Raw genomic sequence first — 26547 nt, forward strand, 5'->3', positions numbered from 1 at the left:
GCGCTCTCTATATGTACCACCTTTGTTTTAATTTCAACTTTTGCTCCATGGCGCAATCCATCGATACTACTGCTGTACAAAAGTATACGTTTTTAAAAGGCTAGAGGGCGGGGCAGTCTAGCTTGGTCGGTTTCACGAGAGGCGAGGGCCTTTGTGATTTGACGGCTCATTACTGCTGGAAGGCGGGGCCTTGTGATTTGACTGCTCGTATAAATGCGTCGACGACCTGATCGAGGAGGTGCAAAGAACCGTGCGGTATACTCAAGTTTTCCACTGGAGTAGTACTGTGATGGAGGAGCACGAAACACGGCAGCCCAGTGCCATATGGCAATAAAAAATGATCTAATTTTCTAGTCATCTCATTGTTAGCATTGTTCTATTCATTCCCTCAAAAAAACATTGTTCTATTCATGCCTCGCAGAGAACGTGACACGTGCGGCGAAACACCCGAAGTAAAAGACGAAACACAGGAGCAAAAGAAGAAGGAAGATTATCACCCCAAATGATCTAATTCGCCGCGGAGTCGTAACTGCTTCTTCATCGCCTCCACGACATCCATCTCCTTGCGCGTCTCCTCCGCCATCATCTTCATTCTGTCCATGACGCGGGATTTCTCGACCCGAGCCTTCATCATCTGTTCCACAGCCGCATTATGTAACTTGACAGCATCCGGGTGCTCGATGTGGAGCTTCGCCAACTCCTCCTTCTGTTCCATGACGAGGGCCTGCAGCATCTTCATCGAGGAAGTACTATTCTCATGCATCTTCTTCCAGCCGGCTTTCTTCTCCTTCAATAGGCCGATCTCGTGGCAGAGCTTCGCATTGTCCTCCTGAAGTCACAGGATTTCGCCGGTCGCCTTCTTCTCCGAGGCAATGCTCTTCTTCAGCAGCATCACCTCAACTCGCCCTGCTGAGTGAGTTCAGCGGGCATGTCATCGAGGCATTCCTTCAGCAACTCAATCAAGCCTTGGATGAACTCCTTCTGCTTATTGAGGTGCTTATTGAAATGATCGGGCATGCCGTCGAGGGATAACGACTCCAGCTCCGCCGGCTCGGCATGTTCGCCTCTGCGCCTAGGTCGTTCCTGGGAGCCATCGCCTGCCCGTGAGAGATCTTTTGTGGTCTCTGCGTGGCGGCGAGCCCTCTCTTTTTTTCTGCAGCCTTGGTTGCCGCTCCCTTGGTACAAGTAGTTCTCGACCTAGAGCTCTGCTCACCGGCCATGGCAACGACGGAAGAAGAAGAAGCACTTATGAGGAGGAAAGGTAGAGTAATTTTCGGTTAGGTAGTTCCCCTTTTTATAACCTAAGTACTAGCACTAGTATTAATACCTGCATAGTGGGAACACGTTTAGGTTTGGTACGTAGTAGTAGGTGTGAGCAGGCTTTCGAATGTGATGGGAACAAGGTAAAGATTAATTGATGGTTTTGGTTTCGAGGCCCAAAACGGCTCCCGATGAGTTTAGCGGAAACTAAATTTCAAGTACTACACTGCTCAAATGCGTAAATATTATGTTACTGTCAAAAATTGGCACAAAATAGGAAGGAGACCAATGGAAGTACTACTAGCAACCCACGATTTAACTACTCGCATGGGCGCAGTGGAGTAATAATGTCTTTCTTCCGCCCTCACATCCACTCAATTTGCATGCACTGTATTAATTGACCATCAATGAAGTGAATGACTTTACACGCGTCAAATTATCACATGGGGGGGATCTTGGTACAAAATTGCGTCCGCCCGTGTACCCGCGTGTGCGTGCGAGGGAATGAGTGCGTGCATGGCGGGTCCGTGCACATCTTCGCTTCATGCATGTACAGCCAGTATGGCTCAGGGAGGACGAGTACATTCTTCTGGAACCAACAGCACGTCACTGTGATCAATCCACGCAAGGAGGTCGCGACAAAGCCTCCACATGTGCCACGTGGCATCATTAACTGTAAGATAGACACTGTGTAGCATGCCATTGGTATTCTAATTTACGTGTTTTGCACATACTCGATGTCCTAGTAAGGTACACATGCATTGCACGCATCAGATTTTGCAACCAAATTATGAATAAATACCACACTATAGCATGTAAGCTCTGAGTCATATATGCTTGATGTAGCCCTTCGTTTAATTCTTATATTTCATCTCATTCAAAATCAATTAGTTTTTATAAAAAAAGCTAAGAACGCGGGAATAGGAAAAACATGGGATTATAGTGGAATGTCGTCTTGAATCCTACAGGATTGTACGAGTGTTTGATTGTGCATAGAAAAAACATAGAATTCTTTCAAAGAGGTTTGAGTGGATGGGTTGTTTCCTATGAAATCTAGTGCAAATGAATCATATGGAAAAATTCCTATGGTTTATAATCCTATGAATCAAACAACCAAGATAGGAAAAATTCCAAATGATTAGAATCCTCCAAAATTCCTTTGAGAATCCTTTGAATCAAAGAAGCCCTTAATCTATTTTATGATTCATGGAATTGTGCATTGTAAAGCATAAAGTAAAAACAAATAATGGCAATTCAACTAGAAAAAAAGTTTGGGCAGTTATGATACGGAAGATTCTAGAACAAAAGAGAACCACTGTTGCTTTGGGGTTTGTGCATTATGCTTAAGTTCAACCATGGAGGTTGCTAGATTGTAGATGTGGCAAAATCCGGTGGGGGCTAGAAGATGGTGCGAGAGGCCGAGTGGAGGGAGACTATGAAGGAATGCACAAGTGGGAGATCGATATTTAGAGAGAGGGGGCGAACACGTGCGCTGTTGCGCGCAGTGGCGGAGCCATGAAAAATAAATGAGCTAGGGGGCCAAGCATTGCTAATCCTTTACGAGGAGGGTCAATTCATGAAATTAAACCATTTTTAGCAGCCCGCTGTCTGCCCTAGATATCTAGTGATGTTAGGGGGGGAGGGGGGCAGGGCCCTTACTGCCCCCTGTCTTCGCCATTGTGCACGCGTCTGAGAGATGAAGCAGAAGGCATGGATGATGATTGGGGGACGTTGGATATATAATTAATGTGGGTGTATTAGCTATATATGTTAATCCTATATAGAGAGGTATAGATTGATCGATGTGGACGTGGGAAAGAGGGTGAGACCTCACTGGATATATCGATTGATCGGTTTGTGTGGAAAACTATGAAAGACCTCGCTATATACACACATACATAGAGGAACATCGATCGTCGCGCATGCACGTGTGAGAGATAAAGAATGCCCGATATGATGGAGAGGGGGATGTGTGTGGGTGCGTGCCTTCATGGGAGACCGACCTGAAGAAAAAGATTGCATGCGTGCAATGGATAATGCCGACTGGTAGTGTGTGTGCATGCATGCACGAGAGAAAGTTAGTGGTACAATTATAAAGAGAAGTCTACTATGTGGGTGTAAAAGAATAGGTGAGGTCATAATCAATGTAAAGTTGAATTCAAATATTTGAATAAGAGATCCTGATGTTTAAAACCCATGCATGCATGAATATTACGGAGATCTGCGCGGTGTGGTTTGGAAACGAGCATGTTGTAATGTATACACATTGAACAAGGTCAGACTGATTTGAATTTGAGATACCGATGGCAGACATCATTTGGCCACGTCGCATCCGTGCATGGACACACTATTCTAATTGGATATGATGGGCGGCTTTCGCATCACATATCTATATCTATACCGCTATATATATATTATATTTTATATTTTTTATATTGTGTGCGGGTAACTTTAACTTTGAAAGATGGTCATTGGATGAGGCGAATTCGATGGTCCAAAGATGGCAGAGTACTACTGGCCGTTGGATATCATCTAGATTCCACCAGATTTCGCCACATGTATAATCTAAAAGACTCCATGGTTGAACTTAAGAATAATGCACAAATAACAGAACACAAGCACTTCTTATTTGTTCTAGAATCTTCCGTATCAGAATTGCCCAAATGTTTTTCTACATGATTTGCCATTATGTGTTTTTACTTTATGTCTTACGACGCACAATTCCATGAATCTTAAAATAGATTAGCTTTCTTATAAAAACTAGATGATTTTGAATGAAATGAACTATAAGAATTAAATGAACATCTACATCATGCATATATGACTCAAAGCTTGCATGCTATAATGTGGTATTTATTCATAATTTGGTTGCCAAATCTCATGCGTGCAATGCACGTGTACCTTACTCTAGGCTAAATGGTGTTTGTGTGTGTGTTGTGCGTGTTGAGGTGCAAATTGTCTTTTTTGGGGTACACGTTAAGCTTGTTCTTCCGAAATTTCAAGCCGCGCCTTGTTATGCCGAAAATTCCAGCTAGCGTCTCTGTCTATCGTGCTGCGAAACTCCCGCCTCTTCAACCCGCGCCTTGTTAGCATGAAATATTTAAGATATGTCTTTGTCTCATTGTGCTCCGACAAGTCCCTCCATCTCAACCCACGCCTTTCTATTCCTAAATTACAACACGCGCAAAAACTCCCACCTCCTGTGAAATCCCGACACGCGAAATGCCCGTGGTACCTGTCGGTGTCAAAATCGGCGGATCTCGGGTAGGGGGTCTCGAACTGTGCGTCTAGGCCGGATGGTAACAGGAGGCAGGGGACACGATGTTTTACCCAGGTTTGGGCCCTCTCGATGGAGGTAAAACCCTACGTCCTGCTTGATTAATATTGATGATATGGGTAGTACAAGAGTAGATCTACCACGAGATCAGAGAGGCTAAACCCTAGAAGCTAGCCTATGGTATGATTGTATGTTGTGGTTGTTGTCCTATGGACTAAAACCCTTCGGTTTATATAGACACCGGAGAGGGTTAGGGTTACACAAGGTTGGTTACAAAGGAGGAGATATCCATATCCGTATTGCCTAGCTTGCCTTCCACGCCAAGTAGAGTCCCATCCGGACACGAGACGAAGTCTTCAATCTTGTATCTTCATAGTCTAACAGTCCGGCCAATGGAGATAGTCCGGCTGTCCGAAGACCCTCTAATCCAGGACTTCCTCAGTAGCCCCTGAACCAGGCTTCAATGACGATGAGTCCGGCAAGCAGTATTGTCTTCGGCATTGCAAGGCGGGTTCCTTCTCCGAATACATAACAGAAAAATTTGAATATGAGGATAGTGTTCGACCCTGCAAAATAAGTTCCACATACCACCGTAGAGAGAATAATATTTTCGCAAATCTAATTTGCTGACTTGTTTTGGCAGCATGACGTTATGTCATGACCCGGTGATTATTCGAACCGTTTCCTTTAACTAGCCCCGCACATAACGCGAGGCAGTTTTTCGACACGTCTTGTCAAAGCAGAGATCATTTCCCCTTATTACGGGATTCTCATCAATACGGGCGTGGGTAACCCAACCGCGCCATCGATTACAGCGCTTGGCAGATAAGCGAGTTTTACCAGGCAAGTGGGGACACCTAGTTTCATCCGCCCATATAAAGGGATAAGGATTCACCTTTCTATCCACGCCTTCTTCCTCCTTTGCTCATCCGTTTTCGCACACTCGAGCTCTAGCTCCCAAGTCTGCACTTCCCACCTCAACCTTCTCCAACCATGTCCGGAGCGGGAGGCAGGTGGATGGTCTCCTCCATCACGGATGGAGACATCAAGAAGCTGAGGAGAGCCGGATACCTGCCCGACGACATCGCGCACCGGCTCCCAGATGAGGGGCAGCTCATCCCCACCCCCAGGCCCCATGAGAGGGTAGTGTTCCTCACCCATTTCCTCCGTGGACTGGGATTCCCTCTCCACCCATTCATCCGGGGGCTCATGTTCTATTACGGCCTGGATTTCCACGATCTGGCCCCGAACTTCATCCTCAACATCTCGGCGTTTATCGTCGTGTGCTAGGCCTTGCTCCGCATCAAGCCCCACTTCGGCTTATGGTTGAAGACCTTCAACGTCAAGCCGAAGGTTGTGGGCGGCCGCCAGGTGGAGTGCAGAGGCGACATGGTGGGCAAGATGCCCAACGTAACATGGCTCGAGGGCTCCTTTGTGGAAACCATAAAGGGGTGGCAATCGAGGTGGTTCTACATCATCGAGCCGCGCGACCCTGCTTGGGCAGCGGCCCCCGAGTTCCGATCTGACATCCCCACGCGGCTCACCTCCTGGAAAGAGAAGGGCCTGTCCTGGGGTAGTTCGGGGGAGCTGACCGGACTCCAAACATGTATTCAAAACATGGTGAACAAGAAGCTTCAAACTTGTCAACGTGGTCCAGGTCATGCTCCACCGCCGGATCCTCCCATGCCAACAGCGGGAGTTCAACTTGTGGGAGTTCGACCCAGCGCAACGCCGACCTCTGAACAGGCTCTTCGACACAACTCACGAAGATTCCTGGAGGGTGCTATTCAAAAGCGCCGAGGCCCCCCCTCCCATTAGTGAGGATCAAGGATTCAGCGCGAAGCGCCAAGCCAGTGCGGTAAGCTGCTTTACCTTTCACAGGATAATTAGTTTTTATAGATTGACTGCATGCAGGATCTAAACTCCCGTACCTTTGACAGGACTGCCAGGAGACGGCCGGACAGATCGACTATCCAGCTCCTTTGCCCAAAGGCCCAGTAGACGCTCTTCTGGCAAAGATGCTGACTCCGGCCCCTTATACGGTGCTGCAGAAGACCAAGAAGGCCAAGGGAACCCGAAAGAGTTCCCGACGCTAGGCGTCGTCGGACTCACCGTCCGAAGACTCTGCGGCGCACTCCTCCCCCGAAGACGAGGAAGATGAAGAAGATGCTCCCCCCCCGGCTGGGGGAGAGAAGAAAAGGAAGGCCGCCCCAACTGGGGGGCCGAAGGGTCCAAGAAGGGAAGGACTCTGCTTCCGGACAGTTCCACCGCCGCCGATGAAGGCGAAGACGAGTAGTTGCCCAGGGCCAAGCCCTCGGGGAGATCATAAGTATTCGGATACCAGAGTAACTCATAAGATTCCTTTGTCGCACTGCTTTCCCTAACGCCGAACATAATTATGCAGGCCGCCACGAGCCAGTATCGATGTATCATCGGACGGCTCCCTGGGCTCGTCGGACATGGATAGCGATCCAGTCCCGACCGCCACCTCCCCTCATCCTGCCGACGACGCTGAGGTGCTGTCTCAAGAGGCACCGGATTGAGGGGAGACAGTCACGGAGGCACCTCAAGGAGACCTTACGGACTCCGGGAGCCGAGGGGACGGGGCCCCTGAGAGCTCCGAGTTCGGCCCTCAGCCGAACACCGCACGAGAACCTCCAGCGTTTCCAGGCTCGGGCAGGCGGCCTCCTTCTAAGAGGGGCAAGACGCCTGTGCCGGTGACCTCTGTCCATCCAGAGGCACCGGACAATCTATTGGAAGCGCTTCGCAGCGCTTCCATCGATGAGGAGCACCGTACTGTTATGAGTGCGGTGGTCCAGAAGGTTCAGTCCACCAAGAGCAGGTTGACTGAAGCCTATGCCAGCCTTCTAACAGGCTTTGAGGTAAGTGTTTTAAAATGTAGTAGAAATATTACCGCATAGACAGTAGCCCCTGATGCTTTGTTCGGTGTTCACACAGAAAAGCCGAACAGAGGATCAAATAATATCACAGGAGTCTAATATAAGTATGTCAATATGCATATGCAGGCTTTACTGCTGGCGTCCGCCGCACTGACTGCCGAGGTCGCCGTAGTGAAGCAGGACCTTGAGGGGTCCAGGAAAGAGATCGGCCTTGTCAAGAGGCAGCTCGAGGAGAACAAGGGTAAGTAATACCCTGTGTATGTGTATATAAAAGAAGACGCGATTGCAAAATTACAGGATCATCGTATATTTGCCAGGGGTCACGACCGTGGTGGCGACCCTGAAGCAAGCACTAACCAAGGCTGAAGATAAAGCGGCCAAGGAGCACACCGAGCGAGAGAAGGACGAGTCACGGGTGGGCGAGGTGCAGCAAGAGCTCCAGGCTATCGTGGCGAAGCACGAGGCGTTGGAGCTTGAATCAAAGATGCGGTAGTCTGAGCTTACCGCGGCCCTCGAGAGCGCAAAAAGTGCCAAGGCCGAAGCCCAAAAGGCCCTCCAGGAGCTCGATGCAATGAAGAAGATAGCGGCGGGTAAGGCTTTCTATATGAAAAGCAAGCATGTAAAAGTAAATTACCGATTACTTACCCGAATCTGGAGCTTTCCAGGAGCATTCGCAGATTTGCCCCGCAGCGTGTCCGTTGCCGCACAATTTTACCAAGCCGAGGATGGAAGCTCAACGGAGAAGCTGTTTTGGTATCAGTATGCTGAGGCCGAACACCCGGTGCCAATGAGCGACCAGCTGAAGCAGATGGTCGAGCTACATAAGGAGGCCGATCAGGCCATGAAGGGCTTTATAGTCCGGCTCTGGCCTGGCGATGCCCGCGTGAAATTGCAGTGTGTCAAGCTAGATGCCGTGAAGCTAATCAAGGAGGGACCGCCAGAGGGCAAGGAGCACCGCCACCCCGAGATGTACTATGAGGGTGTTCTGCCGGGTGCCCGTCTCATAGCGGAGGAGTGTTCAAAAGATGTAATATTTGAGTGAGACTTGCTCGTTTTATCCTGTATTTATGAAAACTTGTTTCATATGCGCTATGCAACGCTTGTTTGAATTTAAAATATTACCTTCTGTTTGGCTGTTTATCCAATCTGAGAGATGGCTAGTCCTCGGCTTCTACCCCCATGCCACGAGTGCTGGGGTGTTCGGGATAAACCTGAGCACTCTTGTTCCCATGTTTGGGTCCTTCGAGGGAGGTGCTTAGCACAGCGAACAAGGCAACCGAACTAATAATGCTTTATCACTCTCACTTAGCCATAGAATTCTATAATTTTAAATTTCGGCGAAGCCCCTGGTATACGGAAGGCCGAATTTGGGGCGCGATACACGCCTTTAAGCCGGACAGGGTCGGCCCCTCGCTCTAAGCGACATAAGTCTTTAGGGACTCGAAAACCTCGCCGAACAGCGACCAGTCTCTCGCCTTATCATGACAGTCAGTTTTAGCTTTCTCTACTGAGGTGCTGAACCCAGCAGAACTGGGGAACAATCGCAGTAGTTCTCCTAGCGCTACCTTAGCCGATAGAGCGGAACGTAAGGTACCAAAACATAGGAGCCGGGAAAACCCAACATTTGACCAAAGACATGATTCGGAGCTGATGCATATAATGCTATAAGTTCGGGGTGCCGCACTTGTGAAAGTGTTCGGACTTTTCACACCGTATTGTGGGGTACGTAAGCCCCTGGTGTATTGGTCGTACCAAACTGTACAGTTGCAAGGCGTCATTAATGAACACATGGATATATATATATATTACAAGAATGCAATAATAGTCGTAATGTCATGCATTGTTTTAAAAAATTGCGTTAAAGCAGAGTGATACAGATAGTGTGATAAGCAAAGAGTAGGACTATGTCCCTTCCAAGGGTAAGCTGAGGAATGATATTAAATCAAATATTTCGCTCATTACTGTAATCCACCTGGGAATTCCGTGGTATGACATAGCTGTCTGCCTCCTTGGTTGTTGCATCATGTGTTCGGCAATAGTGCTGCCGGACAGTGTTTCCAGAGATTAAGGTCCTGAAAAAAAGGAGAAAAATAACCAAACGGGAAGCCCCTAGTGCGGTTTAAGCCGTGTCTTGGGGCGTGCCGTAGTTGTGCCCCCCTCCCCACCTGTGCCCATGGTATTTTTAATGCGTAATTATGTACGCGCGGCACGAGTTTCGCCGTTGGGCTCGGATTGGAGTGGCCGCCGTGTTACTACGCGAGCTCAGATCGCGCCAGGCGGTCGATTTGCCGATTGCTCCGAGCGCGCTTGAAGGTGTCTGGGCTTTGAAGCGCCGAACTGGTTGATTGCCTTGAGAGGCTGCTTTGCGCTTCTGCTGCGAGGGCCGCGGTGTGCTCCTCTGCTCGGAGAGAGCGCTCTGTGTTTCCATTGACTGTAATAACTCTCCGAGGTCCTGGCATCTTGAGCTTGAGGTATGCATAATGCGGTACCACATTGAATCTAGCAAATGCGGTTCGCCCAAGCAGCACGTGATAACCACTGCGGAACGGGACTATATCAAAGATTAACTCTTCGCTTCGAAAGTTATCCGGGGATCCGAAGACCACTTCCAGTGTAATTGAGTCTGTGCAATGGGCCTCCACACCTCGAATGACGCCTTTAAAGGTCATTTTTGTGGGTTTAATCCTTGAGGGGTCTATACCCATTTTCCGCACTGTGTCCTAATAAAGCAGGTTCAGGCTGCTGCCGCCATCCATAAGGACTCGAGTGAGGTGAAATCCTTCAATGATTGGGTCTAGGACCAGGGCGGCAAATCCGCCATGACGGATACTAGTGGATGGTCCCTGTGATCGAAGGTGATCAGACAGGAGGACCAAGGGTTGAACTTTGGGGCGACTGGCTCCAACACATATGCGTCGCTGAGCGCACACTTCCGCTCCCTCTTGGGGATGTGGGTTGCGTATATCATGTTCACCGTCCGCACTTGCGGGGGAAACCTCTTCTGTCCTCCGATGAGCGGCTGCCGGGGCTCCTCCTCGTCATCGCTATGCGGCCCCTTGTCCTTGTTTTCGGCAATTAACTTGCCGGCTTGCTTGAACAACCAACAATCCCTGTTGGTGTGATTAGCTAGCTTGTCTTGGGTGTCGTGTATTTGACATGAGTGATTGAGTATACGGTCCAAGGTGGACGGACCCAGCGTACTTTGTTTGAATGGCTTTTTCCGCTAACCGGGTTTAGAGCCTTTGAATCCGGCATTGACTGTCGTATCCTCAGTATTTTCGCTGTTAATGCGGCGCTTATGTTTGTTGCGATGTGACCTGCTATTGCCGTCCTTGGTATGCGAGGTACCATGGTTCTTTGATATGTTATTACTGCGTGCCAGGAAGCTGTCTTCTCCCACACAAAAGCGGGTCATGAGCATCGTGGAAGCGGATGTTGTGTTTGAAAGCCACTAACGCCTCTACATCCGGAAAGTCGACGATTTGATTTTTCTTTGTAAGGAACCGAGTCTAGAATTGCCTGGCCGACTCTTCTAGCTGCTAAATTATGTAGCTCAAGTCATCGGCGTCTGGTGGTCGCATATAAGTGCCCTGAAAGTTGTCGAGGAATGCGGCTTCCAGATCTTCCCAACAAGTAATGGAGTCCGCTGGCAAGCTGTTGAGCCAATGTTGCGCTAGTCCTTTGAGCTTTAGTGGGAGGTATTTGATGGCGTGTAAGTCATCACTGCGGGCCATGTGGATGTGGAGGAGGAAATCCTCGATCCATAGTGTGGGATCTGTTGTGCCGTCGTATGATTCAATATTTACAGGTTTGAAATCTTCTGAGAATTGAGGATCCATTACTTCGTCTGTGAAGCATAAGGGGTGTGCGGCGCCTCTGTATTGGGCTATATCGCGACGCAGCTCGAATGGGTCTTGCCAGCTGTGTTCGGCCCGGCCGGATTTGCTTTTACTGTATCCGGCGTGACATTTATCGTCACGCAGAGTGGTGCACCCTCGTGATCCGTAGATCGATCTCGCATGCTTTGCGTATTTCCCCATGCCTTTTTATTTGAATGGCATCGGGGTGGAGGCTGAGTTTTTGGCTGCAATGCCTCTCTATCGCGGCCACGAGGTGGCTGATCAGCCGTATCATACGCTTCTTCCTCCAGTCGGGGTAGTAACCTGCACTTTGGGTAATTCTTGGAGGGGCGCTCCAGTTTTTATTCCTAGGCCGCGAGGACTTCAGTCCATCTGTCAGCTAGCAGATCTTGATCAGCTTGAAGCTGCTGCTGCTTTTTCTTCAGGCTATTTGTCGTGGCCATAAGCCGGCGCTTGAAGCGCTCTTATTCGACGGGATCCTCTGGTATGGCGAATTCATCATCGCCGAGGCTTGCCTCGTTTTCGGAGGGGGCGTGTAATTGTCTTCCTCCTCCTCTCCGTCTGCCGCTCTCTCAGGAGGACTGGCCCCTCCATCCTCCTGATCTAAATCTTGCTGGAGGGGATTGTTGTTGTCTTCGGCACTATCTGCAGTGTTATTATCTCCTATGATGGTATCACCACTTTTGCATTTGCTGGACTTAGAGCAGCGCCGCTGACGTCGGCGCTTGGGTTGCTTCTTGGAGGGGTCATCCTCCGCTATCTCATCGCCATTACCTTCTTTGGGTGTATCCACCATGTATATGTCATATGACGAGGAGGCTTACTAGTGCCCTATAGGCGCTGGTTCATGTTCGTGTCCTACAGCGTCGTCCATACCGTCGATGTCTTCGGAGTCGAAGTCGAGCATGTCGGTTAGATCATCGACAGTGGCTACGAAGTGGGTGGTGGGTGGGCGTCGAATTTCTTCATCGTCCGCATCCAAATCATGTTGGCCATAATCCGGCCAGGGCTCTCCTGACAAAGACAGAGACCTTAGTGAATTCAGAATGTCGCCGAAGGGCGAGTGCTAAAAGATATCTGCGGCGGTGAATTCCATGATCGGCGCCCAATCGAATTGGATTGGCAGGGGTGCGGGCGGTTCGGAGTCCGGAAAAGAGTCTGGCACCTTGGAGTCACGGGCTTCGCAGAGGATTAGGCTGGTGTTCGGCTCGATCGCCGTTGAGACTGTAGCCCCTGAGGCAGTGTCTAGCCAACCGTCCTCGATTGGCGCAGTTGGCTCCGAGCTAAGGGTCGGAGCTGATGCGGGCGTGGCTTTTGGGGTACTGTTCAGCGGCAGAGCTAGGTCATACCCATCGTCACAGTGCGGCGCGCCCGGCTGTGGCTCGAATCCAATGAAGATCAAGTGTCCGCGGATGTCGGCTGTGTAGTTCAAACTTCCAAATCTGACCTGATGGCCAGGGCGTAGCTTTCAATCTGCTCCAGATGGCCAAGTGAATTAGCCCGCAGTGCAAAGCCGCCGAACACGAAGATCTATCCGGGGAGAAAGGTCTCTGTAGCGACCAGACCTCAAACAGTCTGATCTCTGTGCTCCGGTGTCATCCCTGGATCAGTAATGCTGACACCACACAGTACTCGGAGGATTTATAGCAGAGTAGCAATTACACACTTATTACATTGAGTGTCTCAAAAGAGAACTTATTACAATAAATATGGCTTAAGGCCATCCAATAACGATAACAACGGAAGGCTTGGAAGATAAGTGAGTCCATCAACTCCAACGGCATCACTGAGTATAGGACCATGACCTAAAAACTCCTTAATCGTCGTCTAAAAAGTCTGCAACATTAACGTTGCAGCCCGAAAACGGGTCAGCAAATGAAATATGCTGGCAAGGTAACACATAGAGAGTAATGGAATGAAAACAGCTATACTATATGCATATTTGGCTGGTGGAAAGCTCTATGGTTACAGTTTTGTGTAAAGCCAAATTTTCCCTACTTCAAAGGAATAAAATTTAATTAACTATCATGGTGGTTGTTAAACATTGAGAATGGTTGACAGCATTCTCAATCCCAATTAAGCACCATCATTAAGCATAACCCAACAAAATTAATTTAGAGTAACATGTTGAGATTCACATGAAAATCCAAGTACTACATACTCAAGATGTCCATAACCGGGGACACGGCTAACCATGATTAGTTTATTACACTCCGCAGAGATTTGCACACTTTTCCCCACAAGACTCGATCGCCTCTGTTTGGTTTCTTGCACTATAGGGTGTTTGAGAAGACGGATGACCGAGACATAGTCTTTTAGAAGCGCTAGCACCTTACGATCGGGTAGACCGTACCACCTACATCCCCTACATCTGCTAGTCTACCACTGTAAGAGTTCGCACGACTTAGTCAACTATGCTAGAGCCCATAATAGCTTGTGGTTGCACGTGGAAGTTTCTAGTATGAATAGTCTCATGATCCCTTTGAGCCTGGGTGGCGGTCCAAAAGAAAACAGGCAAGTCCTGGAATACCCAGGTGCCTCAATCCACCCAGATGTGTGTTTAAGTTGCCGCCTTAGATAAACCATTAATTAACAATCTCACATCTGTCATGGATTTCACTCACCCAATCCACGTCTAATAGCATAGCATGGCATAATAAGCAAACGTAGGAGTAACTCCCAAAGGTTTGATAATAAATAGGTAATAGGTACTACCTCATCTACTTCCCATCCCACAATTTAATTAGATCCTAATCATGCAATGTGTGAGGATTGATCTAATGCAATGGGTAGTAGAAAAGGTATGATCAAAGTGTTACTTGCCTTGCTGATGATCCGCGAAACCTAACGATTCGAAGTAACAGGCGGCACACTTCGGGTATTCTATCGCAGACAAACAAACAAGCATACAATAAGTACTCATCTAATGCACAGGTAAAACTCAAATAACAGATCTAACCAGAAGGTTCAACTTAAGAACTCTGGTTGGCAAAAAGAATCAAACCGAACGAAGCAACGAAAGTCAAACGGCGAAAGAAAACAACTTCGTTCTAGTAATCTGGATCTAGGGAAAAATTTACAGTAACAAAAATTTGTTTAAGTTGGTTAAACGGATAGAGGGTTTTGAGGCGAATCCCTAGGCGCTTGAATCGCCTGATTCCGATAAACGAGCGAAAAGTTAAACTAAAACGAAAATCGGATCAGGAATCGCGATCAGAAAAATCGCGGATTTAATCCGAGAAAAAGAAAAACGACAAACGCCGAATATTTTTTTCTTTTTTTTCTCTTTTTTCGGCACGGAAATCGAGGTGCGACGAACCTCGGGCGGCGGGATCGTCGGCGGCGGCGGCGGCTATGGCGGCGCGCACGGATCGAGGCGGGGCTGATGGGCTGGGGTGGCTCGGGGCGGCACTATTTAAAGGCTGCCCCCGGGCGGTGTCCCGCTCGGGTACGGCCCGAAGTCTGTTCGTTTTTTTATTCTGCTCAGAAGAAAAATAAAAAGAAATACTAAACGGACTCCAAAAATTCCAAAATAAATTTTCGCGGGCTTCTAGAATCAAGCCGCACAAGGTGAACATTTATTTGGGCCCTAAATGCAATTTTGAAAAACGCACTTTTTTTCCTAAATTCAAATAAGACACCGAAAAACTCCGAAGTAAAATCTTATTTGATTTTTTTATTAAATCCTCAATATTTCTTTATTTTGGGAAAGTCATTTTATTCCCTCTCTCATATTTTTGTAATAGAAATAATTGATGATAAAATAAATAAAATCAAATGATCCTATTCTCAAAATTTGAGAGAACTCAAATATGAAAATAACGAAATCCCCAACTCTCTCCGTGGGTCATTGAGTTGCGTAGAATTTCTAGGATCAACCAAAATGCAAAATAAAAGATGATGTGCATGATGATCTAATGTATAACATTCCAAATTGAAATTTGGGATGTTACAGACCTACCCCCCTTAAGATGAATCTCGCCCTCGAGATTCGGTTTGGCTAGAAAATAGGTGAGGGTGGTCTTTGAGAAAATCTTCCTCTCGCTCCCAGGTGGCTTCATCCTCCGTGTGGTGGCTCCACTGAACTTTGCAAAACTTGATAACCTTGATGCGAGTAACTCGGTTGGCAAACTCGAGAATCCTGACTGGTTTCTCCTCGTAGGTCAAATTGTTATCCAACTGAATAGTTTCCAAAGGTACTGTGTCTCTCAACGGTATGTCAGCCATCTCCGCGTGACATTTCTTCAACTGGGAAACGTGGAACACATCATGTACTCCTGACAATCCTTCGGGAAATTCCAACTTGTAGGCCACTTCTCCCATATGCTCCAAAACTCGATATGGTCCTACAAATCGTGGTGCTAACTTCCCTTTAACTCCAAAACGCTTTGTTCCCCGAAGTGGAGATACTCGAAGATAAGCTCTGTCTCCGACTTCGTAAATTGTCTCCTTGCGTTTAGAATCCGCATAACTCTTCTGTCTGGACTGGGCTACCTTGAGCCTATCGCGAATCAGCTTCACCTTCTGTTTAGACTCTTTAATCAAGTCAGGACCAAACAACTGGCGGTCTCCAACTTCGTCCCACGACAACGGTGTCCTGCACCTCCTTCCGTACATAGCTTCGAAAGGGGCCATCTTTAAACTGGTTTGATAACTATTGTTGTAAGAGAACTCTGCATATGGCTAATTATCGTCCCGACTAGATCCATAATCTAGCGCACAAGCTCTCAGCATATCCTCCAAAATCTGATTGACTCTCTCAGTCTGTCCATCTGTCTGTGGATGAAAAGCTGTACGGAATTCTAGCTTGGTTCCCAAAGTTTCATGCAACTGCTTCCAGAACTTTGAGGTAAACTGGGTTCCTCTATCTGATACGATACTCCTTGGAACTCCATGCAGACATACGATCCTGGTCATGTATATCTTTGCCAACTTAGCACTGGTGTAAGTGGTCTTTACTGGGATGAAATGAGCTACTTTCGTCAATCGATCAACTACAACCCAAATCGAGTCATAGCCCGAACGAGTCTTGGGCAATCCCGTGATAAAATCCATGCCAAGCTTATCCAACTTCCATTTGGGTATCGTCAATGGTTGTAACAATCCCGCTGGCTTCTTATGCTCTGCCTTTACTCTCTGACATACATCACAAACTGCTACGTACTCCGCTATATCCTTCTTCATTTCGGTCCACCAGAAAATATCCTTCAAATCCAGATACATCTTGGTATTTCCTGGGTGAATTGAATACGGTGAGTCGTGTGCCTCTTGCAAAATCAACTTCCTGATCTCCGGGTCATTGGGCACATAAACACGGTCTTCAAACCATAGGGTGTCATGTTCATCCTCACGAAATCCTTTAGCTTTTCCTTTGCTCAGTTTCTCCTTTATAGCGGCAATCCCTTTGTCAGCTTTTTGAGCTTCCCTGATTTTATCCATCAAGGTTGACTAAATCTCCAATGCTGCTACATAGCCTCTCGGAACTATTTCCAAACATAGTTCACGAAGATTTTCTGCTAACTCCTTGGGTATTTCTCCCGTCATTAATGTATTGACATGGCTCTTGCGGCTTAATGCGTTAGCCACTACATTAGCCTTTCCGGGGTGATAATGCAATTTCATATCATAATCCTTGATAAGCTCCAACCATCTCCTTTGCTTGAGATTCAACTCCTTCTGTGTGAAAATGTACTTCAAACTCTTATGATCCGTGTACACCTCACAATGATTTCCAATGAGGAAATGTCTCCATGTTTTCAAAGCATGCACTACGGCTGCTAATTCCAAATCATGCGTAGCATAATTCAACTCATGAGGCTTCAGTTGTCTTGAGGCATATGAAACAACTCTCCCTTCCTGCATAAGCACGTCTCCAAGTCCTCAAAGTGAAGCGTCGCAATACACCTCATAATCCTTGGCCTGGTCTGGCAAAATCAACACGGGTGAGGTAACTAAGCATTTCTTCAACTCCTGGAAACTAGCCTCACATTCCTCTGTCCATATGAACTTGGTATCTTTCTTCAACAACTCAGTCATAGGCTTCGCAATCTTTGAGAAATTCTCAATAAATCTCCGGTAGTATCCTGCGAGTCCCAAAAAACTCCGGATCTCTCCAACTGTTGTTGGGGCTTCCCACTTGGTCACGGTTTCAACTTTAGCGGGATCTACTGCTATACCTTCTCCCGATATAACATGTCCGAGGAAACCTACTTCCTTCAACCAAAACTCACATTTGCTGAACTTGGCATATAATTGATGTTCTCTGAGCTTTCCAAGTACCAAACGCAAATGTTCCTTATGCTCCTCCTCATTCTTCGAATAAACCAGGATATCATCAATGAACACTACGATGAACTTATCCAAAAACTCCATAAACACTTTGTTCATCATGTTCATAAAATAGGCAGGTGCGTTAGTCAGACCAAATGACATAACGGTATACTCGTACAGCCCATACCTGGTGGTAAAAGTTGTCTTCGGAATATCCTGTTCTCGAATCTTCAACTGGTGGTATCCTGATCGCAGATCGATCTTGGAAAATACCTTAGCTCCTTGCAATCGATCAAACAGATCGTTGATCATTGGTAGTGGGTACTTGTTCTTGATCGTTACTTCATTCAATCCTCGATAATGAACAACCATCCTTAATGATCCATCCTTCTTCTCCACTAGAAGTACTCGCGATCTCCAAGGTGAAGAACTTGGGCGAATATATCCCTTATCCAGTAACTCCTTAATCTGCTTCTTAATTTCCACCAAATCCTTTGCTGGCATCCTATATGGTCTCTTCGATATTAGCCCTGTGCCTGGTAATAGCTCAATCAAAAACTCAATATCTCTATCCGGTGGCATGCCTGGCAACTCCTCTAGAAAAACATCAGGAAAATCCCTTACCACTGGTACTTCCTCCTGCACAACTCCTGTTAGGCAATTTACTTTAGTCCTCTTTGGCATATGCCGGGATACATACTTGATCCTTCTCCCTTCTGGTGTGGTAAGGAAAATTGACTTGCTAGCACACTCAATATTCCCTTCATACTTTGATAACCAATCCATGCCTAATATCACATCCAATCCTTGAGATTCCAATACTATTAGGTCTGAGGGAAAAACATAGTTACCAGTCCTTAATGCTAACTGATCACACCATAGACTCGCCACATACTCTGCTCCGGGCGAGGTTACTAACATGGGTGACCTAAGGGCTTGGGTTGGTAGGTTATACTTATCCACAAATCCCCTTGAGATGTATGAATGCGATGCACCAGTATCAAAAAGAACGAGTGCAGTAAATGACTTAACCAAAAACTTACCTATTACTGCATCGAGCTGAGCTTCAAGCTCCTCCACGCTAACGTGGTTGACCTGTCCCCTGTTGAAAGGGTTCGGCTTCTTCCCAGAACTTCCATTGCTATTTCCAATTTGTAATTCACGACATTCATTGGCATAATGTCCTGTCTTCGAACACTTAAAGCAAGTGACTTGGCTTAGGTCCTTCTTGGCTGGGGTTGAGGGGTTGGTGCGGTTCTGGCCGTTGCTTCCTCCGTTGCCATTACCATTCTTGGTGCCATTGTGATTGTGCGAGCTACCTCCTCCATGGGTATGCTGAAAATGTCCTCCCGGTCTAGGGGTAAAATGTGGCTTCTGCTGAGCTCCTAAAGTATATTTTCCTTGTCCATACTTCCTCTTGCGATTCTCAATTTGCTGTTGCTTCCCTTCAATCATAAGAGCACGATCTACCAACTCCTGGTAGTTGTTGAAGGTGGCTACCATCAACTGCATGCTCAACTCATCATTCAGTCCTTCCAGAAACTTCTCCTGCTTAGCTGAATCTGTAGCGACGTCATCTGGGGCATAACGTGCTAGCTTACTAAATTCCTCCACATACTGGCCAACTGTCCTTCCTCCTTGGCGCAAGTTGCGAAACCCACACTTCTTCATGGCCATAGCTCCTGCTGAAACATGTGCAGTACGAAAAGCCTGCTGAAACTGGTCCCATGTGACAGTGTCTACTGGGAAAGTGGCTGTGAAATTCTCCCACCATGATGCTGCGGGTCCATGTAACTGATGTGCGGCAAACTTCACCTTCTCTGCATCTGTGCATCCTGCTGTGGTCAACTCCCTAGCTGTCTTTCGGAGCCAATCATCTGCTACTATCGGCTCGGTGCTACTGGAAAACACCGGCGGATTCAGCCTAAGAAAACGGGCTAAGTGGTCAACAGGTGGTGGTGGTGGTGGGTTGTTGTTGTTCCCCTAATTCTGATTCTGGACTAGCAACTGCATCAATGTGTTCTGTTGCTGGATCAACTGGGTGAGCTCCGGTGGAAAGGCAAATCCGGGGTCATGTCTCGGAGGCATCTGAGGGTTTAGAAAAGATGAGATATAAGAATAGAGGGGGGTCTAAAGAGAAAACACTACCCATATGCACATGAGGCAAAACAAACAATTCCCTTCAATCAATCAAACAAGGGCATACAATCGATCTAACTATCGCAAAAGTGCTCGGACTACTATATTTACATGTGGACTACTATTACTGATGAGGTGGTCTACTAGAAATATTCTTCGGTTGTTGACTCCATGATATCTGCTCCAGCTTCATCAACATAGTCATCATCGCTACTATCTGCTTCTGAGTTGGTGCTGTCGATGATGATGTAGTCTTCCGGGCTAATTTCATGGGGATCTTCGTCTTCATCTACTGGCGTAGGGCCTCCCATAAATATTCCAATCTTCTTGATCAGGTCGTCATTCTTCTTCACCAATACTTCAATTTCCTCTTCATAATCTTCACGTGTATCCTTGAGTTCTTCCTCCAGTTCCTTGATTCTAGTCTTTGCCTTCTTCAGGTCTATCATGTCGGCGCACATCTGGTTCTCCTATCATCGAATGTGCTGGTTTAGCTCCTGGATAAAAGCTGCGATTGATCTATCCTTCCTGGTGCTGATCATCTCCCAGTGTTCATCTCGGCGCCCACAAATCTGGTAGATAGTATCCTTGAGATCCTTGTGGTAGACTTCTCCAATGCGTCCCATGGCGATGTGAGCTGCCATGCTCTTTCCTAGACTCCAAGTTCGTGCATCAAAAGAAAACTCTATGGGCTCAATAACTGGCATGAACGTCCTTCCTGGAACTTGAACTTGAATCATCCAGCGCTCTTCTTCAGGTAAAGTGGCGTTGTAGGTTCCCGTGAAGCTTGGTACTCCTATATTCAGGTATCTAGTGACTTCCTTCAAGTGGCGTCCAAAGGGTGTATCTTCATCCGGTTGTGTGAACTTGTTCCTTGCATCCGCCATCCTAAAGAGTAGAAAGGATGAGAGGTCAGAAGAGAAGAGAGTGAAAAGTGATGTAGGTCTTTAGCTTAGTGGTCGTGTCCTAAAGTCAGCGTGTGCTCTGATACCATCTCTGTAGCGACCAGACCTCAAACAGTCTTATCTCTGTGCTCCGGTGTCATCCCTAGATCAGTAATGCTGACACCACACAGTACTCGGAGGATTTATAGCAGAGTAGCAATCACACACTTATTACATCGAGTGTCTCAAAAGACAACTTATTACAATAAATATGGCTTAAGGCCATCTAATAACGATAACAACGGAAGGCTTGGAAGATAAGTGAGTCCATCAACTCCAACGGCATCACTGAGTATAGGACCACAACCTAAAAACTTCTTAATCGTCGTCTGAAAAGTCTGCAACATTAACGTTGCAGCCCGAAAACGGGTCAGCACATGGAATATGCTGGCAAGGTAACACATAGAGAGTAATGGAATGAAAACAGCAATACTGTATGCATATTTGGCTGGTGGAAAGCTCTATGGTTACAGTTTTGCGTAAAGCCAATTTTTCCCTACTTCAAAGGAATAAAATTTAATTAACTATCATGGTGGTTGTTAAACATTGAGAATGGTTGACAACATTCTCAATCCCAATTAAGCATCATCATTAAGCATAACCCAACAAAATTAATTTAGAGTAACATGTCGAGATTCACATGAAAATCCAAGTACTAGATAGTCAAGATGTCCATAACCGGGGACACGGCTAACCATGATTAGTTTATTATACTCTGCAGAGGTTGGCGCACTTTTCCCCACAAGACTCGATCGCCTCCGTTTGGTTTCTCGCACTACAGGGTGTTTGAGAAGACGGATGACCGAGACATATAGTCTTTCAGAAGCGCTAGCACCTTACGATCGGGTAGACCGTACCACCTACATCCCCTACATTTGCTAGTCTACCACTGTAAGAGTTCGCACGACTTAGTCAACTATGCTAGAGCCCATAATAGCTTGTGGCTGCACACGGAAGTTTCTAGTATGAATAGTCTCATGATCCCTTTGAGCCTGGGTGGCGGTCCAAAAGAAAACAGGCATGTCCTGGAATACCCAGGTGCCTCAATCCACCCAGATGTGTGTTTAAGTTGCCACCTTAGATAAACCATTAATTAACAATCTCAAATATGTCATGGATTTCACTCATCCAATCCACGTCTACTAGCATAGCATGGCATAATAAGCAAACGTAGGAGTAACTCCCAAAGGTTCGATAATAAACAGGTAATAGGTACTACCTCATCTACTTCCCATCCCACAATTTAATTAGATCCCAATCATGTAATGTGTGAGGATTGATCTAATGCAATAAAACTGGGTAGTAGCAAAGGTATGATCAAAGTGTTACTTGCCTTGCTGATGATCCGCGAAATCTAACAATTCGAAGTAACAGGCGGCGCACTCCGGGTATTCTATCGCAGACAAACAAACAAGCATACAATAAGTACTCATCTAATGCATAGGTAAAACTCAAATAAGAGATCTAACCAGAAGGTTCAACTTAAGAACTCCGGTTGGCTAAAAGAATCAAATCGAACGAAGCAACGAAAGTCAAACGGCGAAAGAAAACAACTTCTTTCTAGTAATTTGGATCTAGGGCAAATTTTATAGTAACAAAAACTTGTTTAAGTTGGTTAAACGGATAGAGGGTTTCGAAACGAATCCCTAGGCGCGTGAATCGCCTGATTCCGATAAACGAGCGAAAAGTTAAACTAAAACGAAAATCGGATCAGGAATTGCGATTAGAAAAATTGTGGCTTTAATCTGAGAAAAAGAAAAACGAGAACGCCGAATATTTTTTTTCGGCACGGAAATAGAGGCACGACGAACCTCGGGCAGCGGGATCGTCGGCGGCGACGGCAGCGGCGACGGCGTCGCGCGCAGATCGAGGCGGGGCTGATGGGCTGGGGCGGCTCGGGGCGGCGCTATTTAAAGGCTTCCCCCGGGCGGTGTCCCACTCGGGTACGGCCCGAAGTCGGTTTGTTTTTTTAATTCCGCTAGGAAGCAAAATAAAAAGAAATACTAAACGGACTCCAAAAATTCCGAAATAAATTTTCACGGGCTACTAAAATCAAGCCGCACAAGGTGAACATTTATTTGGGCCCTAAATGCAATTTTCAAAAACGCACTTTTTTTCTAAATTCAAATAAAACACCGAAAAACTCTGAAATAAAATCTTATTTGATTTTTTTATTAAATCCTCAATATTTCTTTATTTTTGGAAAGTCATTTTATTCCCTCTCTCATATTTTTGTAATAGAAATAATTGATAATAAAATAAATAAAATCAAATGATCCTATTCTCAAAATTTGAGAGAACTCAAATATGAAAATAACGAAATCCCCAACTCTCTCCGTGGGTCATTGTGTTGCATAGAATTTCTAGGATCAACCAAAATGCAAAATAAAATATGATATGCATGATGATCTAATGTATAATATTCCAAATTGAAAATTTGGGATTTTATAGTCTCACCCTGGACCGCATCGTTGTTGGTGATCGGAGGAGCCATCGGGCCTAAAGGTGACAACACAGAGGAACTCTCAATGAAAGCACCAATGTCGGTGTCAAAATCAGCGAATCTTGGGTAGGGGTTCCCGAACTGTGCGTCTAGGCCGGATGGTAACAGGAGGCAGGGGACACGATGTTTCACCCAGGTTCGGGCCCTCTTGATGTAGGTAAAACCCTACGTCCTGCTTGATTAATATTGATGATATGGGTAGTACAAGAGTAGATCTACCAGGAGATCAGAGAGGCTAAACCCTAGAAGCTAGCCTATGGTATGATTGTATGTTGTGGTTGTTGTCCTACGGACTAAAACCCTTTAGTTTATATAGACACCGGAGAGGGTTATGGTTACACAAGGTCGGTTACAAAGGAGGAGATATCCATATCCGTATTGCCTAGCTTGCCTTCCACGCCAAGTAGAGTCCCATCTGGACACGAGACGAAGTCTTCAATCTTGTATCTTCATAGTCTAACAGTCCGGCCAATGGAGATAGTCCGGCTGTCTGGAGACCCCCTAATCCAGGACTCCCTTAGTACCCCTGAACCAAAAGAACCGCCTCAAATCGGTGGGGCTACTTTCCTAAATTACCCCACATTTCGGACAAGCGCGTCACTAAGCTATGGTTCCCCATTGCCATCCCATCCGCTCACCCATTCCTACACCGAGGCCGCGAAAACCGACGACGAAACCCCACACCCTGCTCCATCCGCCACCCAGCCGGAGCCTCTTCCCCGACGACGTCATCCACAGCAACACCTCGACATCCCTCATCCACCATACCAGATGAGGATCCGTCGTCGATCTCATCGTCCCGCCGGTTCAGCCACCCCGTCCTCCACCTCCAAGGAGCTTCCCCGATGTTCCCCTCGTCTTTCGCACCACTTCCATTCCCACACGATCGTCTTCACCTGCACCACCGGAAGAGCATCATCATCACCGTTTCCTCGGATGAAGCTGTGGCCTAATCGGCGCCACCAAAGAGGTTGTACACTAATTGCCGCATTTTCCTCTTGATTCGATCTCACGGTGCTACCGGCGCTCGGTCCCGAGGCGACACGGCGCGGCTCCATCCAGGGCGGCATCACCGGCCACTTCCTCCACGGCGTCGCTCCCTCGGCGGCGACGTCCACATTAGTAGGAGCTGCTGCTGCTTTAGCTCTTGATCGCGCTATTGCTCTGCTCTTGCTCTCGGTCCCCTGCCTAGTATGCTCTTGCTATTGCTCTTGCCTGCCATGCTGCTCCGATTTAGCTACACTTCATTCGACTGAATCGACTTTTCGGTCAGTCGATTTTCAGGGGTTGGGGGGCTCGCCGGGGTGAAGGAAGAACTAGCCGTAGTGGGGAGGGGGGATCGTCGGAGAGGCACCCCACTATCTATCTTAGGGTTCAGGATGGGGGCGATGGTCGCCGGCGGTAGCGGGGCGTTGGCGAGGCGGTGGCGTGGTGATCGCCGGAGAAAAAGCTCGGCACGGGGGGCCTAGAGGGATGGCCGGGGCGGCGGTGGACCGGCAGCGGGGAGTGTTTTCGGGGCTGGTGGGGCGGCGCACCGTCGACCACGGGCGGAGGGGGGCTACTGTTTGGCCGCTGGTGGCTGGCGGCTCAGGGGGGTGGAGGTTGAAGATGAACCGCAGGCCCTTGATTTCGTATCCAACGGCTGCAAAATCGACTGACCAGAGGTGAAAAAGTCAGTCGACCGACGTGTAGCCTCACCTTGCTAGTGCGTTCAGTTTTGACAGCAAAATTCAGTTTCGACAGCAAAATTCAGTTTCGATAGTTAAGTTCAGTTTCGACAGTTAAGTTCAGTTTCGACAGTTAAATTCAGTTTCAACAGTTAAGTTCAGTGATGAGCGGCTGATGTATTTTAAATCTAGCACTTTGTGGTTATGTATTTTACGACATGTATTTAAGATGCTATTAGAATTCCACTCAGGTAAACGTTGTTCGTTGTCTCTCTTGTCCTACTTCAGCCTCGGCATCGTACAACTCACCGGAGCTGCTCCAACGACGAAACCCTCCATCACAGCAGAGCAGTACCTCGGGCTCCATCTCCAGATGCCTAAGATCTTCTTCCCCTTCTCCGATAGCAAAGTCAGCCGGAGCATCCTCACCGGCCAACCCAATCACGCTGAGATCGACATGGCTTCACCAAAGAGGTTGTACACTTGTTGCATCTCTTTTTTACTCTACATGTTATATATATTATCCACTGAGCACTCGTAGTAACGGGAAATACAATTATTTTATCCTACTATACGACAAGCAGTGAGGTACCAGGCAACTTACCTATCCGTGATGGACTCTCTTGAAGGCCATCATTATTTATCTCTACGCGTTTGAGCTGTGCATTTGTCGATGGGCCTAGGAGTTGAGCTAGTATGGTAGGAGCCTTGGTCCAAAGTAATAGAAGTAGCACAAAAACATTTTAAAGTGTAGGATTTTCCATGCTCAAGCCTACCTACTAGAATCGCCAGTGCTTGAAAGGAAAAGTGAATGAAAAACATCGGAATTGGAAAGTTTCCTATGGTACTAATTCTCATGAATTTGGTGCAAAGGAATGGAGCAAAGGAAAACTATAGGATTTGTTCCTTTAGTGTCTCCTTGAAAGAAAAACCGTAGGAATTCTAATTTCCACTTCTCCTCCTTTTCATATTCCTATTCATCAAGCACAAGACTAAGAGATAGTAGCATAATAGCATTATAACCGTACCTTTTCTTGTGGTTTAACTTAATCTCACCATGCTTTTTTGCATCCTGTGTTCTTCCAATTGTTGTGAATCAAACACCCAGATTGGCAGAAATCCTGTGTTTTTAAATTCTCCATTTTGCACGTGCATTTCTATCCTATTCCTGTCTATTTCCTATCCCTGCATTGTTAGAATCCTCAAATTCAAACAACCCTTACTCAATTACTTTTGTTACACATATGTGTCAAAGAAAACCTTGTGTGGTTTGTCCTGCTCCTGCGGCGCTGTGTTCCACCCCAGCTCAGCTGCTCCAACGATGGAAGGGCTCTCCAGACTGTCTTTCGCCGCCTCAGATCTTCTGCCCTGTCGCCGGCAGCCACGACAACTGCATTACCATCATCAACTTAGCAGATGACCTTGAGGACTACACGGGTCCGCAAGAGAGGTCGCACTCTTCCCTGTCTGCTTACGTTATGCGTTGCTTAATATGATGACATGCTACATTATCGTCTTTTTCACCTATTAGACTCCGAGTCAGGTCCAAACTAATGCTTAAAGTTGAGTTTTTAAATGGTTGTGGCGTACATATCGGGGCAGCAATCAGTACTATCAGTCTACTATCTCGTTATCTCTGGTGTCTACTATCAGTTTCATCTTGGGCGCAAACAAACATTAAAGGAGCCATTATCTGTATTTTTTAACTAAAGCTATTATCTGCCTGC

This window comes from Triticum urartu, chromosome 5 (assembly GCF_003073215.2).
Source record: "Triticum urartu cultivar G1812 chromosome 5, Tu2.1, whole genome shotgun sequence".
NCBI classification, from domain to species: domain Eukaryota; kingdom Viridiplantae; phylum Streptophyta; class Magnoliopsida; order Poales; family Poaceae; genus Triticum; species Triticum urartu.